Source organism: Brienomyrus brachyistius, chromosome 7 (genome assembly GCF_023856365.1).
Source record: "Brienomyrus brachyistius isolate T26 chromosome 7, BBRACH_0.4, whole genome shotgun sequence".
In the NCBI taxonomy this organism is placed as follows: Eukaryota; Metazoa; Chordata; class Actinopteri; order Osteoglossiformes; family Mormyridae; genus Brienomyrus; species Brienomyrus brachyistius.
The window spans coordinates 15442397-15454752 of record NC_064539.1 but is presented as its reverse complement, the minus strand read 5'-3'; the positions used below and the strand labels follow the sequence as shown (position 1 = coordinate 15454752).

Genomic DNA, 12356 nt, shown 5'->3' with positions numbered 1-12356 from the left:
TACACGTCTCTTGCAGAAAAGTTAATCATTTTTGCTTGCAAGTTACAGTCAGTCCTGCTTCAGTGCTCTCACACTGCAAGTCTGTTCTAACATGATTGTATTAGTATGTATGTATTAGCACCCAAGTACAACTGGTCTTTGACAGATGACGTTTCACTGAAGTGCATTTTTGTGGTATTGTGTAGTCGTATCTTTTCTGCCTCCCGTGTACCTTTTCATGTCTGAGTATGTCACAATCTTGTGTTAATGCCTTGTCAAAATGTCTGACTCCCTCCGTATTGTTCCTGCTTCAGGGTGTAGCAAGGCATATGCCTTGTCTCTGGATAAATTACAGTCCAATTAAGAGCTCAGAATAAAAGAGTGTTTTGGCAAACCCAGCTGTTGTTAGCTTCATGTCTCTGGCACATCAATGCTACAGTGGTGTCTGGAGCAAGATGGCTGAGGAAATCACTCCAGCAAACATCCGAAGACTCGACTGGGACCTGGAAGAAGAAATCGCAGTGCTCCAGTTGGAGATAGAGAGGAGGAGCAGGTTTTTTCTTACTGAGCCGGACCAGCTGAGAACAGACTGAGCAAGTACTCCCAGACAACCCAAGTTGGAAAGGCGGGCCACAGCCCCCAATGCATGCAGTGTCGTCATTGCCCCTGCCATCCAGGAAGCACTGGATAGGCTGATGAAATCCAGTGGGGAGCAACTGTAGGAGCCCTATGAGGTCCAGCTCTATTTAGCAGCCAAGCAGAATGCTTGGAATGAAGAGACCATAGCTGTCCACATGGGTCTCTCTCTTGAAGGCAAGGTGCTTCAGATCCTTCTTGGTGTGCTTCACAAGTGCATCCTCCTCCAGTAGGAAATGCAGTTCCTGGGCATCGCCATAGACCCAGGGAAGGAGGCAGCAGTGGAGTATTGGTCTGTCTCACAGCCACAGACAGAACTGTGTAGCTTCTTGGCATTTGCTGTCTACTATCGGTACTTCATCTGCGGGTTCGCAGGCTTTGCGGCCCTTCTTCACCAGCTGACTCACAACGTTTGCCTGTCTGCTGCAGACAGTTTGTGTGTTTGGCATCGTATGTGAAATTCAGAGAGAGGTGCAGCTTATTTTTAAATTCCCAGAGAGATGCAGTTTACTGTAGGGGATTCTGTTTGGGGTAAGTTCAGTAACCTCTGTGTTAAACTATCTGTAAATAATTTACTCATGAAGTTGAAGTGCTCTTCTAATGCCATGGAATGATGATCAAGGGAATTTTCAGTTTTGCTTTCTGCAGTATTCAGTTACTCAGAGGAGAGTTTATTCTCTCAGGTTACACTTTAGAAATATGATTTGTATCACTTATTGCTAAAAAAATACTGCAGAATTTCAGCAGCATGTTGATTTATTGAGAAGTCCGTCTCTGTTAATGAACATAGTGAAAAATGTATTTATAGTAGATACATTATTATAATGATATCAGCTTTTGTCCCTGCGCTTTTGTCCCTGTGCCCTGTGCTGCCAGGAATATGCTCCAGGCCCCTGGGGTCCCACTGACCCTGACCAGCTTTAGCAGTTGGAAATGCATGTTGGGTGGATATCTACTTGGGGGGGCTAAGTGTTCAGCAATCCAAAATAAGCTGTCTGAGACACCATGGATAAGAACCAAATCTTGTCATAGATCAGCATGGTCTGAGACAATGGAATGGGAGAATTGTAGTCACTGTCTATGGTAAATTCTACTCTTTGAATGTGAAGCTGCAGTACACACAGATGTATGTGTGGCTTGTGTATTTGTGCGCCCTGTGGTGGTGTGGCACCCATTAAACGGGTGTCTTATGCTCACCACTGTGCTCCCTGGGATTAGACCCAAGCACCGACCCGTCTAGGATACTGTAAGTCATCAGAAGACAGACATATGCTGCATACATATCACAACAAATAAAGCAGTAGTTACAGTATTGCATTTTGTATAATACTGCTAACAGAACCTGACTCTTACCACCTTTTGAACTGCTTCCCTCTATCGTATATTTAAAGTTATAAAATTCCATGAACCTGACTCGGATAAGCAGTTAAAAAGTGGTTATATAATAAAACAGTGATTAAACAATGGTGCAGTACACTTTTATAAACTTCATCGGGCAATTCAGATAGCCTAAATAACATACCTCCTCAAATGGAGACTTCTAACAGGGACTGTTTACACTAATGTCATTATGTTTAATTTTGCTTCCCCAGTTTAAACAAATATTGAGTCATTTATTCTGGAGCAAGAGGACATCTGCAGCAAAAGAATTCTGAAATACATAAAAAATACATTGTTTATGAAACACTATTGTAGTAAAAACTCCTAGATAGTCCTAATCTCCCCACCTGATGGACCTAAACCTAAAATTTTGGAAATTTTGCAGGTCATTATGTACCACAAAAGTAACAGTTTCAATGATGTGTATCAACAAAATTTGGAGAAAATTTCCCTGTTACATGGACAAGATTAATCACTGTCCTGAGCGTATATGTGCTTGTTGCTAATTGACAGCATCACGCACTTCTCCATAGTTGTAAATAAATATTCCCATTTTCTACTATTTCCAGTTTGTCAGCTTCTCAGAGGGCACTTCCAACATTCCTCACCGATGAGGAATGAGATGAGAATTGTGCAGACTGACCTCTTAGTACCCAACTCCCTCCCCATTAGCAAAACTTAAGTTCTGCTTCAAACAGTCACTCTCAGGTGCTTCTTGTCCTTAACCCCTCTAATCTCAGGTTAAATAGTGTCCACATTTAACAATGGCAACCCATTAAGACACAATTCAGACACAGCACATTCTTATGAAATCAAGAAAGTGAGAATTTGTTCAAAGGTATATAGAAGAATAGTTTATTTTTACCACTCTTGCAGGATTTTATTTATTTCTCCCTCTGAAGAGACTGTCCCTTTAGCTCTATAAACCATGAATGCTGTCAGTGATTAGCTGACTTGGGGAGTTTTGTAGTTGCCCATTATTGCCAACAGAGGGAGATGTGCTCTTCAGTTTAAAATCTCCTTTAAAGAAAAATACTATTTTTGTTGCCCTTACCTTTAAAGTCTTTTGGTTTGACTAATATTGTATCAATTTTCTTAAAAATACCTAAGGGTAAAATAATCTGTAAATATTATTGCATTATTGACTCATTTAGTTTATGACCAAAAGTCACATCACATTTTTTTAAATCAAAACAAAATGACCTTGGTTCACACCAAAACAAACCAGAAAAGCAATGTGTTTGCACAATTGATCTCTAAGACTAGTTAAAGATCATTTCCTTAAAAAAATAATTGAAAAACACATAAACAACATGGATGTTTTACTTCTAAACAGTTAGATGGCATACAGTTAGATGTTTTACATGATAAAACAGACTATATGTGAGCTTAAAAGGAAATTTTGGAGGCAACATATAAGAGATGATTTAATTTTCAGCTTGAGCATATTGCATGTACTAATTCTAACAAAAACTTAACTCAGTAAGGTAATTCATAAAGAGGCATATTGCAACAGTAATCATTAAAACAATTAAAACTAAGTTAGGTTACTCATTTAACTATTTAAATGGCAAGTTTAAATATTTTCAAGGATCAGCACATTAAAAACATTTTTCTTTAATTACACCTAAAAGGAATTTTGGTCATTTGGATACAATTATCCCTCAACTACACTGGGTGTCTGAATACTAAAATATAAATTGCTGTTAATACTAATAATTGACTAACTGTTACAACGCTATAGTTTAAGTGAATGTAGCTGTGAATTGGAGGGCATGGTTGTCATATAACAGGCCATCCTTCACTTGTACGATATGTTCAAAAGTAACACTAAGAAAGAAGGAATAGAAACCGCAGAGAACGTAGTTTCTTCTGAGGAACTGAGAATGCAACAGAAAGCAGCACTGATGTTCTTCCAGGCTTTGTCCATCCTCACATAGAACCAGGGGAATCCATGTGCTTCATTTATATATATATATATATATATATATATATATATATATATATATATACACACACACACTCCCCTACTTACGAACTTTCAGACATACTAATGAAAAGGATTGTAAGTGCAAATTGTGTTCATTGGGCTCCCATTTCCTGTCTGTAACATGCATTTTCTTTCTGCCTGCATTACACAGAATATGTCAGCAGAATAAGCAATGGGAAGACTTGAATGATCAACAGCCTCCAGTGACCTGATATCACCAGTGATCCTTTCACATTGAGCTCACAGATTGAACATGAAAGTCAAACATTCTAAGTTACTCTTGTTTTGTATCCTTTTAATAGCGAGTATATTCACAGTCGTGTTAGACTGTCAGTGCCTCACTACTGCCTTCCCCCTTCACAATAAAGGGGCAATTCTACTGATCCTGGGTCATTGCTAAAATTGAATTAAGGAGATCATCTCTGCTTATTCAGCGACAGTGATACCAAGATTACGTCCGTGATTTGACTTATTTGCTTGTAAAGCAGGCTTAACATCTGGGAATCCACACAATTCACAGTGAAGCTTAACTGTTGTATTACCAAGCCCTAGGGTGTTTCTAGCTATCAAAAATATCAGGGGCTAAGTGAACTTTACCCAGGGCTTGACTTGAAAGAGTAGCATCGGGGATATTGCCCCAGGTGATTGGACCTAACGAGGCCCACGCCCTGCCCTTGGCCGCGAGGCGAGGAAGCTGCAGATCCTGGCTTCATCGCATTTTCAGCAACAAATTATTACATGAATAAAGAAAATTGTTCACAAAATCACAAATGTAACAGCTGGATATCTTTCCGTCATGATGATTTACGATGATTTTTTCGCACGCCTTCTCCAGCATATAGATGTAGAGGGCTCATTTTATCCACTGACGATGAGTTTTGTGGAAATGCTATATAGGGTGGGTGCTTAAAAGATCAGTAATTTCATATTCAGGTACTTCTATCATCTCACATTACCACAAAAAAAGCCCAAAAATAAGAACTAGACATGAGGCCCATTTCCTGTCTCTAATCTTCATCACTTCCTGCAATGTCCCCAATGGTTTTTTACACACACCATAAGGTGGTCTCTTCTGTTGACATAAAGTACAAAATAAGGAGAAAATAGCCAATGGGGCTCAGACAGCTTTGAAGGAAATGGCTCTGACAGCTTTGCATTAGAACTCCTGAGGGGGGTTAGGAAGCGGCAAAGGGAGAGAAAAATGTTTACGTTGTGTGTCAGTGGTTTGACACCTGGGCTCCATCTCCACAGTAAAATAAATACAGTGAACATCAGTGGTTTGACACCTGGGCTCCATCTCCACAGTAAAATTAATACAGTGAACATCAGTGGTTTGACACCTGGGCTCCATCTCCACAGTAAAATTAATACAGTGAACATCAGTGGTTTGACACCTGGGCTCCATCTCCACAGTAAAATTAATACAGTGAACATCAGTGGTTTGACACCTGGGCTCCATCTCCACAGTAAAATTAATACAGTGAACATCTGTGGTTTGACACCTGGGCTCCATCTCCACTGTAAAATTAATACAGTGAACATCAGTGGTTTGACACCTGGGCTCTATCTCCACAGTAAAATTAATACAGTGAACATCTGTGGTTTGACACCTGGGCTCCATCTCCACTGTAAAATTAATACAGTGAACATCAGTGGTTTGACACCTGGGCTCTATCTCCACAGTAAAATTAATACAGTGAACATCAGTGGTTTGACACCTGGGCTCCATCTCCACAGTAAAATTAATACAGTGAACATCAATGGTTTCACACCTGGGCTCCATCTCCACAGTAAAATTAATACAGTGAACATATTACAGAATACAGGGGATTAACTACAAGCAACAAGATTGTCCTCTAAAGCTGCCGTTTGCTTCTGTTCCCTCATTTCACTGCTGCTTCATTTTTGGTGCAATTTGTCTAAAAATGAAAACAGATGTAGATCTTCATCCATATAATGTTTTTGTGACACTGTAATAAGATGCATCAAATACTTTTTGTGATCTGCTTTCACCCTTCCCTACACTGTCAATAAGCGTCACTAAGTTTGAGAAAGATCCATTCAATGGTTTTTGAGTTATGAGCTGGCATACCAAAGTTTCTGTGGCAGTGGTAGAGACAACGGTGGTAGACTGGGGCTGACACCATATAGCCTGAGGAATACAATGCAAACTGCGTCATGCAGTGCAACCAGAGTTAATTCTTCAAATGTTTTTTCACTCGCTCTTTTTGAAGTCCTGGGTATGATGTTAAACTGCATCCGGCCCTGCAATGGTCCTTCAACTTGCAGTGAAACATTTTGGGGGTTGGTAGTGGGATTGGCACTCCAGCCACCGTAAAACAACTCACAGCAGCTCGATCTAGCCAGGCCGGACACCCTTCTGCTCTCTGTGGGAGAAGCTCTGCTGCAGCCACTCACAGGAAGGTTCAGCTGGTTTGACTTTATGATGAACGAGTGGTTGCTAGAAGCATGTGCGGAGCGTCAGTTACGGCACTACAGCCATGTGGCGCGTTTCCCTGAGGGTGATCCAGCTCGCTGGATCCTCATTACTGAGGACCTGAGTGGCTGGACCAGGCCGAGGGGACGCCCACGTAACACCTGGCTGCAGCAGATGGATAGCCATTTCCGGAGGGTGGGACTGGACTGTGTATCTTCCTGGGACGTGGCCAGCCGGGATCCCGAGGAGTTTCGCTATGTGGTGGGGGCGACAACGTGCTGCTTCAGTGCATGCTCCCCAACTGGACCTGACCATTTTCAGTTGGCAACCTAGGCAATGGCTTATCTCGCCTATGGGGGGGGCAGCCTAGGCAATGGCTTATCTCACGTATTGGGGGGGGGGGGGCAGCCTTAACTTCCAGCAATGTGGGAATAGAGTCTTTGCTATTCACTTTTTGCTAGTTCAGCATAATTAGCAGCAGAACAACAAACAAAATAGTTTGAATGAGGGTCATAAAGAGTGAACTTGTTTGCCTTAATTGCAAACAAGATTAAACTTAATGACCCTTCAAAAGTAATTTTGTCCTACAAATGCTTAGACTTTGCTGTTGTGTCAAGATCTTGTTCAATATGACCAGTGGCATCATCTATGCTCAGAGAGAGTTGAAATATCCAGCTACTGCCGTGTGGTAAAAATTACACAGCTTTTTTTTTTTCAAGTTTAAAGTTGCTTTCAGCTATTTCCTTGTTGTCAGTGAGGGGATATAAATGATGTACATTCCCATGGTGAAAACCTTTGGTAACGGGTTATATAGTCACACTACTTGTGTTAGATTAGTCTTATTAACTAAACTATTTCAAGGATTAAAATAACCACCATTCTTATAAGATGACCATTCTTAATATATTAAATATTGATATCAGATATGGAGATAAGGGAAGGTATATAGTTGCCTTCAATTATCTACTGCCCTTTAGAGTGATTCTGGGCCAGAAGCTAAGCTTGTAATCTATGAAGCAGCGTGGTGAAAGAAAACAAAGAGCTATGAACAGGAAGAGTGAAGCAAGTTGCTAAAAAATACACCTAGAAGCAGCTGAGAAACTCGGGGCTTCAATGGGAACCCCAGGCTTCAGACATCAGCTCAGAGTCAACATCAGAATCAGCTGGGTTTTTTTGTGGATTTTCACCAAAAGACCTCATGCTTTTTGGTCATACTTCTAGGTCATTACAATATCCATAAATCCTACTCAATATTTGAAAATCCAGAATACATTGCAAATGTTTTATTCTGCTCCTTCACAATCTGAATATCATACCATCTGCTGTCAATAACCGTTGAACCCAGTATGTATTAAAAGCTGAAAGACAGCTCCTATTTGATCATAGTGAAACTGTTGACAACTTAATAGCCTGAAGTCCAAGGCTGTAAGAACCTAAAATCCTGATGTAATGGAAAAGGGATGTGAAGGGGTGAAGGGACCATTAATGCTCATGGGAGGGGCTTTCTCCCGCTCTGAGGCACATCTAAATAAATAATGGATTTATCTCTAAGTGTTTACCTTTGTGTGCTAGTATCCAACAAACACTAAGAACTACAACATGTTTCCCATGGAGATGTAGGGAAAACACAGTCCATGTGAAATGGATGGTTGGTGAAAATGTACGATAATCATCATGAGTATAGCTGTATAATGATAATCATCATGAGTATAGCTGTTTGTCATTATCATGCACTAAATTTGTACTTTGTTCAAAATATTTACAGCATGCTAATTAGTCAAACAACTATTTTTCTTAACACTCATTATCAGGGATGAAGGATTTGCATTGTTACATACTGTATGTTACTTGTGCTTATAAGACTTATGAAACCTCAGTAATGGTGATACATACATCAGTCACCTGTGAGATCCATCTATGAATAATTACATGAATAGAAATGCGAACGATTTTTCTAAATAATCCACGATGACTGATTGTGTGGTTAATACCAAAAACAAGAGTCTCCCAGTACATAGAGGATAATTAAGTCAAGCTGGTGGACCAAACGTGAATTTAATGTGCAATCATTCTTGCATCTGCAAGAGTTATGTTTTCAGCAGATCAGATTAGTCTTTTTGGGAAGTGGCCAGCCTGAAATGAATTATGGTATTTATTTTATACCATGTGATCTCCAGATATACCATGAGTGCCCTGGCAAAAGCTCTGAATCATTTCAGTCAGGGATCAGCAATTCATTTTCATGACTTACTAATCACAACACAAATGAACTGCCGTCTTTTACAATCACCTTCATGCTTCCTAATTAAGCTTAATAAGAAAAGTATCCTAAGAGCAGGTAAGAAATGTGATTTAACATACCTATGAACAAGCTGAATATCACACCAGTATACTGTACAACTTATTCATTTTATAGTCAGGTATTTTCTGTTATTAGTAACCTCAAGTACTGAAGTAGCTGTTACATACTGAGGAAAAACTCTTGAGGTGGAAGATTGAGGTCTGTGTAGGAGAGAATGCAAGCACCATCAAATATGTATAACTTAGAAATAAGTGTCTATTTAAGACTACAGCTGATGGATTGGGCAGTGAATAGGGGAGTTGTGTCATCATTTAAAAAAATGCATGGAATGGAATGTTTTGCACGTCACCCCGAGTACAGTATGTTTTGAACTTCAAAATGAATGATTAATAAGTAATTCTTCTTCAAGCACTGTTCTTAAGCCAGAAATACACTTGGGGAAAAAGAAACTCACTTGCACACCCCAAACACATTGGAAATTAAGAATCAACATTTTACATCATCGGTCTTATTATTGGTAAAGCGGTTACATAGTATATCATTCTAAAATGGATTGCACAATATTTTTGGCAGCTACTGTAGTAAGCAGTTGTTATAAGTCATTACTTCATCACTTCAGTTTTTAGCCAAGGCCTTTGGTTAACACAAAATAATACTCATTCTAATATCACTTCAACCTAATCTTATCTTTCTGGTGTGGATAACTCCTACATTGTTGGCATTTCTTACTCAGCTATACCACGTTATGTTTCCAGTGAAGTTTTCATATTACACATATTAGTCTCAGACGTACTAGCCATTTCTTCCTTGGAGTTCAACCTAAGGAATGTAGTCAAAAGTCCTTAAAACAGAGGAAGTTTACTGGGACTGACCACTCTCTTCCTGGGAATGACATAAGACTGGTGCAAGGAAGATGTTTAAATGTGATGACTTGGGAGGAACTTTGCCAAAATGTTGTATTGGTATTTTAGCAGTAAATTTAAGAGTGCAATAAGGCCATTTTTACTTATAAAACTAAATATTTATTATACATTTCAAATTCATTACCTTGTGTACAATTTCTGAGTGAACTTTCATAATTTATTTATTAATGATTGAAATAATATGAAAACACTTTTAAGAAAGTGATCATCTGTTTTCTTTATTTTCATTTGTTAAAAAGGAAGTTTGATTTGGTTATTTGAGTTATACGTATGTGGAAAATGATATGTGAAAGGCTCCTTTAAAAAGCCACTATATAGCCGGCGATCTGTGGACTCCATAAATCCACACGCAGTGTAAAATGGGCCTGCATTAGGACCTTATTAACTACATTAGCACCTTATTGACATTTATTTGGCATTCAAAGGTCCAGTTTCTTTATTTCTGGGATTATTTTTGACTGTTTATATATTCATGAACAAGTTATCGCTACACATTTTCATTTCTATCTGCCATAGCCTTCTGAAGTATTTCGAATATGCCTGTTATGCTATTGCAACAATCAGACATTTTAGCCAATTTTCTGCTTTTGTTGTGATTATTAAAAATCTTAATGACCTGTCTCCAGAAGGCTGTTTAAAACAGTCAGAATTTAATCTCTCTAGTGAAGGGGTTATTACGCTGGAGTCCGTGCCCCGCTAAGGGATCTGCAGATAGGTTTAAGGGGGTCCCTGTACTTGGAATGGGAAGAAATTACTTCTTTATTTTCCCTTACCCATAACTGCAATTTAGGGGTGAAGCGACCCAGGGACACCACCATCTGCCGGAGGGGGGCATGGCACAAAACAGACCAATAACCTTTGCTCTACTGAAATAGAATCCAGAGACCCACTGACCCTCGGCCCTTCTCAGCACCTTAAAAAACAACTCTGGGGTATGAGAGAATTAAAGACAACCTATTAAAATCAGTTTTAATTGAGGCCACCAGCGAATGACCATTTAATATGACTTCGGGTCCAGACACCGGCACACGTGTTATTGTTCATAATTATCATAATTATTAATAGTAATTATTGTTCTTATTAGAAATAGTTTTTCCACCCATCTACCTTCCAGTCACTAATCCTCATTATGGTTGTTGTTTTTTAGGGGGGTGGGGGGGACTGGAGTCTATGCCATACAGGACACAAGCCAGCAGAACACCCTGGATGAGATGAGCACAGAACATTACAGAAGTGTCTTTTTTCCTTTACGATCACCAGCATAAAGTGAAGAAAACTATTATGTTCTGATCACCCACACTAAATATGCAGCTCATCCAGGGCACTGTATGCAGAAAGCGAGTCATCTTAAACACAGCAGCTTCTCCTTGCCCCAGTGATCCACTCTTAAGTCTGCTAGCCTGGAACAGATGATGCTCCACAGTCTGCTGGGCCAGAATGGGTGCTCTGCTCTTCCTCTGTGGGAATCCTGGAGAGAGTATCATCCTCATCGGGGCAGCTTGTTATCAAAATAAAGTATACATACTCATAGTCTAGTATGTACTTGTGTTGTCTTGACGTAATCATACTAAAAAGGTCATTTCAGTTTTTATTTAGCCTTGTATACATATCTTTCTTAATCTTCACTGTATGACCAGAGTCTTTCTGTCACCCATAGCAAAAATACGTCTTGTTAGCAAACTATTAGCTGTATCCGATAAAACCCTCCCATTGTGTTTAGCAGCTATTTAGAGCGAAATTAGTCCTTTATCTGCCAATAGCTTTTCAGTGAGTTTGAATCAAAGGGAATGTGCAAACATGTGCATGAGCACACATTTCACTCACCAGATAACTGGCGCACCCAGAGCAATCATGAGCTTCTGACAAAATGGTATTTACCCTGACTTACAAACACATATGCATGTTGCTAGGTGTTAGAATTTTAAAGTTATATAAGCTAGATCAGGAAGCTCTTGGAAATTTTCCCCACTAACTGGCAGAAGAAAGAGGGGAATCTGAGAACATTGTGCTCATGGAGAAGGTCTAAAAAGGTATGGGGTAGGAGGGAGGAGTGCGTTCGCTCTGAGAAGACTGTGCCGCTGAGATAAATGCAGGGGGGGCTTACATCACATCCGCCCTTTGTTCTGGACTTTATTTCCAAAGGCTTGGAATGCAATTCCTGTCAAGGGTGAAGGAATTCAAAACAAGCCCATTGACTCCATGCAGCGTGAGCAGGAAAGCGTATTTGTGATGTCGTGTTTGCTGGTAAGAATGTGAAGGTTCCCGCACCACACCCTCCGTGCATCCTGTACCGACCCCGTCCACTGTCTTTGAGAGCTCGACAATACCTCCGAAAGACCCCCCTCCCCGGTCACATGGGGCCTCTTTCAAATAAACGCCTCTCAGAAAAACACCACTTGATCCGTTTCATATTAGATTATGGTATTTATGCCACATTTATTATAATACAGTAGTTTTGTTATAATGTCTGCAGTTGGTTAACAAGGTGGGTAAACCTTCATTTAAATTCAGCTATATTATCCCAGGCCGTATTTACTAGCACTATCTAAACATTTATGAGTAATCTAAAATCTAACTTATACACAATCTATAAATAACTAATAGGTCACATATACCCTGTAATTTAACTAACCTGTTGTTTTATCATGAATGACGATGCAAACCACATGTCCATCAATAATTCATGGCTGTACGTGTGACACTTACTGA

General features: G+C 39.7%; 2 long non-coding RNA genes across 7 annotated transcripts; one reads left to right on the top strand and one right to left on the bottom strand.

Moving 5' to 3' along the window:
* Positions 1 to 723: 723 nt before the first annotated feature.
* LOC125745755 (uncharacterized) lies at positions 724 to 4368 on the top strand. The gene is made up of 2 exons (XR_007398747.1): positions 724 to 1146; positions 4137 to 4368. It is a non-coding gene; the product is annotated as an uncharacterized LOC125745755 (long non-coding RNA).
* Positions 4369 to 4464: 96 nt separating this feature from the next.
* On the bottom strand, positions 4465 to 6925 carry LOC125745754 (uncharacterized). 6 transcript variants are annotated; one of them, XR_007398741.1, is made up of 3 exons: positions 5758 to 6925; positions 5596 to 5703; positions 4465 to 5433 (listed from the first exon to the last, which is right to left on the bottom strand). It is a non-coding gene; the product is annotated as an uncharacterized LOC125745754 (long non-coding RNA). The 6 variants fall into 6 exon arrangements; XR_007398744.1 differs by having other exon boundaries at positions 5596 to 5649; XR_007398743.1 differs by lacking the exon at positions 5596 to 5703 and adding an exon at positions 5488 to 5541.
* Between the last annotated feature and the right edge of the window lie 5431 nt (positions 6926 to 12356).